Here is a 4,724-nt window from a genome sequence, read left to right on the forward strand (position 1 = left end):
TGAGTGACTACTGCCTCTCCAAATACATCTGTGAAATTATTATATGGCGGTGTGCACCACATGTTTTCTTCTTATTATAATTTGCCTAATTTTGGTGTGATTTTTTTGGGGGGCTTTTGGTCACTTTTTTTCTGTTGGATATGGATAGTGCTCAAGCAATATAGAAAAAAAGTAGGGCTATGGTGTGGGGCACTCTTGTTAATGGATAATTGATTAATTTAATACATAACTTTTATTAGCAACAATATGATAAAATAAAGTACCATATAATTAATTTAAAATCAGATGGTATAAATCCATCATCAAAATTCACAATAAAATCTAAAGGCGAATTGTAAGTATGTACACAATCAAAACTGGATATATTGGATTGGTAATTTAATTAAGTGTCTATATTGATATTGTCTGGCTTTGTGCAAAAAACCATCCCATAATTTATTTTGCTACAGCACCTGGTATTCCCTGGGAGTCACCTTCCAAGTACTAATCAGGCCAATTACAGTTTAGCTTCCAAGATCAGACGAGATTGGGCAATCATGTAATGTATGGCTGTAGATGTATAGGGAAAATTGCACAATTACAGCACAGAGCAATATAAATGTAGGACTAATTCTGTCAATAGTCCATTTGTTGGCAAAATATCACAAATCCAAAGAAGCAAGCAGACTTAATTTGTATCATGTATTAACATAATATGTCAGAAAATGAGGTGAACAAGCCCTCAGCCGGGTGAAACACGCGTCCTCTTAGATATATACACCTTGTACAAATATCCAGCCAGCATATGGGTTGGATCTTTCTGGACTTCTGGATACGGGAGTGGTATTGTATTTGCACCATTACACAGCAGGATCTCTGTGTCATAATGCCTGTTTTAATGTACATATGTTAGATTGTGTGTGATCTTGCAGCGCTGTGTGCTCACCATACTCTTATGATAGCTGGTGGACACAAGAGTGATCTGCAGTTTATATCAGAACTGTGTGTATCCTCTATATAATTTTTGCATATATGCACCCTGTTGTTATTTCTATCACACTGGCAATCGCCGATTAGGCGTGATTTACCTTTCAGAACTGTCTCCTTTGTGAGTCTTAGCGGTATTTGTTTTCCATGGTTTTCTTTACCTGTGGTTTTCAATCTTTATTCAGTTGACTGACTTACGCTACATGTAGGACTCTGTACCCATTACTGGAGACAATCATTTTATTTTATTCATTATATGAGTGAATTGAATTCTCATTACAACAATTTCTTTAGCTCTATATGGAGATCTACATATATGTATATTTATGTATATGCAGGAATTTATAGAAGTGATAATCTGCCTAATAGTCATCAGTATTCAATGGGATTCTTCTTGCTTACCCAATTGAATTATCAACAGGTGTGCTTTTCTTAATCCTACTGTGTTAGGATGCTGTGTCCTTTGTGCTAGATATATCAATTAATTCTTGTTAATAGTAGACACATACCCCGATTTATTTGATATATACAATAAATGCTTCTAGCCTGATGGATATTGTTAATACCACTTATTTTTCATCAATTTGCATAATCAATCATATATGTCTTTCTTTGTGTGGCTTTGTACGATTATATTACACATATGCTGGGCCTCTTCATTTATTAATGAGGCTTTATTAGCAAAACTATTGTATACTCTATTTTGCCAACACTTTTCTGACATATTATGTTGATACATGATACAAATGAAGTCTGCTTGTGCATTCTTTCTTTGGATTTGTGATATTTTGCCAACAAATGGACTATTGACAGAATTAGTCCTACATTTATATTGCTCTGTGCTGTAATTGTGCAATTTTCCCTATACATCTACAGCCATACATTACATGATTGCCCAATCTCGTCTGATCTTGGAAGCTAAACTGTAATTGGCCTGATTAGTACTTGGAAGGTGACTCCCAGGGAATACCAGGTGCTGTAGCAAAATAAATTATGGGATGGTTTTTTGCACAAAGCCAGACAATATCAATATAGACACTTAATTAAATTACCAATCCAATATATCCAGTTTTGATTGTGTACATACTTACAATTCGCCTTTAGATTTTATTGTGAATTTTGATGATGGATTTATACCATCTGATTTTAAATTAATTATATGGTACTTTATTTTATCATATTGTTGCTAATAAAAGTTATGTATTAAATTAATCAATTATCCATTAACAAGAGTGCCCCACACCATAGCCCTACTTTTTTTCTATATTGCTTGAGTGTATACATAATGGGCTTTGGGAGCACCACCAACGATCATAGATAACAGATAATTATCTGCTACTGAGAAAAGGTTGGTTTATAACTCAATTTACTATTCTTTAGTTCTGTGCAGTATCTCTCTATCCTTTTGTGGATATGGATAGTGCCACTGTTCATATTGATTTGATCAATGTAAAAAGGATTGCAGATGAAGATTTTCAAGATATTGTTCGTGGACACTAACACACTATTTCATTATATTGACAGCCCACAGGCTGGCACATAGGTACATAAAGGTACATGAAACCCTATTTCAACCCCCTGGGAGATCTATAATCTTGTTTTGGGGGTCAATTTGTTAGTCAATCTCACAATAAGTGGATTTCTGGTTATAGATGGTGGTACAACAGACCCCTTTTAATTTCAACGACTCTACTGACTTTAGGAATAAATATCCTGACTCATATTTGCTAGTTATGCTAGATATAACTAAATCATGCACAAACATTTTTCAAGAAGATGGTGTGAAATGAGTCAGGACCTTGGTCACAAGCAGTTTACATTAAATTGGTCCTCCAGTAAGTTTTTGATTCCTTTAAATGATAATTTCTTACTTAAAAATATTTTTTTGTATGAAATTTCTTTTTTTAAAGTAAAATAATTGTGAAGTCAGATCAGCTTACTTGGAGTTCCAAAAGCTTTTTCACATGAATAAATACAAAAGTACAGCCAATACAAAATGCATGTGTGGTTAGCACCACAAGCCTTCAATCCTAAATGCACTGACTTCCAAGGGTCAGTGTAGTAAAGTTCAAAGTTAACATTCAAATACAGATGTGTCATCTTCCATCTTTGCCGCTTTGACTGCAAACGTGCACACGCATCACGCCTTGTGACTTGCCACGAACGTGTGCACCACAGTACGCCAGGCCGTGGCAGTTATCGCACTATGCAATCATATGGAAGGTGAGTGCAGACGCAGTGTGTGTATCTGGTCACAGGCATGCAACTCGCGCAATTTGTGGCATGATTTGCCCCACAAGTGGCAAAGATGCAAAAGGACATACCTGTAGTTTTTGGAAAATAAAGTCATTGGGTAAAGGCCGAGATCCATGTATACTTGATGATGGATAGGTGGCAGATATGCAGTATTTACACTTAACAATACATATCATCTTATGTTGACTAAAATTAGTCTAAACATCAATTTACAATACTGTGCTTAATTCAGTTTTAATATTTGACTTGATAGTCAACCGTTTGATATTCTAATAAATTATCACCCTTTTTAAAATTCTGATGTAAGATCATATTGCAGATTGTGTAGTTGTAATACTTTATTAGAACCATAACATCCATTTCTATAGGATTGGTTTGTTTGTTGTTCCTCTTAAACATATTTCTAACACACCTTATAAAGAGAGGTAAAGTTTTGGAAAAATATATATATAATAAGTAGGATTGCAAATATTATCAACAGAAGTCTTCCCAATGTAGAAATGAACTATTTTACCTGAATTGTGATAAGTATTTCTTTGGATCCTATCATAATAACCACTCTGCTCAATATTTTCTTGCTTTATTTCAATAGAGAATTATATGTTACTTAAAATCTCAGTTTTCATTTAAAGTATTTAATGTGGGTGCAACAAATTATAACAGACTATTTTTCTAAAATTATATCATATACCATGGTTAGGAAATTTTCAGAACTATTGCCATTTTGTTTTTGGATTAGTTTTGATTTTGAAAATAATTATTAATTTGTTTATGGGACATATGTCAGTGCTGTCAGTATTACCTTATCTTAAAACACACTCCTTCAGAGTTTGGGGAAAGGGACAACCACTCAAAATATACTCAAGGAGAAAATAAGACCTTTATTACCCCAAAATATAAAACAATATACATAATTTTTATTTGCTAACACTCCCACCTGATCAAAGCATGTTCCCTTCTGCATCAATACTGAGATTGTATCTGTCCCATTGGTATCTCTCTTGTAGCCCTCATATGTCTTCTACTCCTACAGCCAAACATGTTCTATATTTTGTTTAATAATATTCTCCTGATTTATTAACCTTTTCCGTACTTTTAAGTTGAATTAGATTATGCCCTGATCTTGGGTACCTTTCCATCTTTATCTCATGCAAGGTCTATCAAACCCACCTCAAAGGCATTTCACTTTGGTGTCAGATAAAAATAAGGTCCAGCTTAAGGATACTGCCTTTGAACCTCTATATACCCCTGCCTATACCTTCTAATATCCTTCCTATAAACCTCTAAGGATGATGCTAATTTGCGTATGCAGTCATCCAGTAAATAAAGACTCCAGACCTAGAACATGTGGTTCCAAAGCACAAAGTATTATTCAAGTAAAAGTACAGCAGTTACACGCTATGATCCTCATATAATCTTTGCGCAAAGAGATTATATAGACCCAAGTACAATTATACATACGCAGCACTCTCTGGTCCAGATGTTAGGCATCAGCTAGAAAC

At 34.4% G+C, this 4,724-nt stretch overlaps 2 pseudogenes; one reads left to right on the top strand and one right to left on the bottom strand.

The window, feature by feature from the left end:
• Positions 1 to 440: 440 nt before the first annotated feature.
• Positions 441 to 557, bottom strand: LOC148480740 (5S ribosomal RNA; annotated as a pseudogene).
• A 1,277-nt stretch (positions 558 to 1,834) lies between these two features.
• LOC148480741 (5S ribosomal RNA) lies at positions 1,835 to 1,951 on the top strand (annotated as a pseudogene).
• Positions 1,952 to 4,724: the final 2,773 nt, after the last annotated feature.

The sequence above is a fragment of the Taudactylus pleione genome, unplaced genomic scaffold, assembly GCF_031769625.1.
Source record: "Taudactylus pleione unplaced genomic scaffold, aTauple2 ptg000602l, whole genome shotgun sequence".
Taxonomy (NCBI): Eukaryota; Metazoa; Chordata; class Amphibia; order Anura; family Myobatrachidae; genus Taudactylus; species Taudactylus pleione.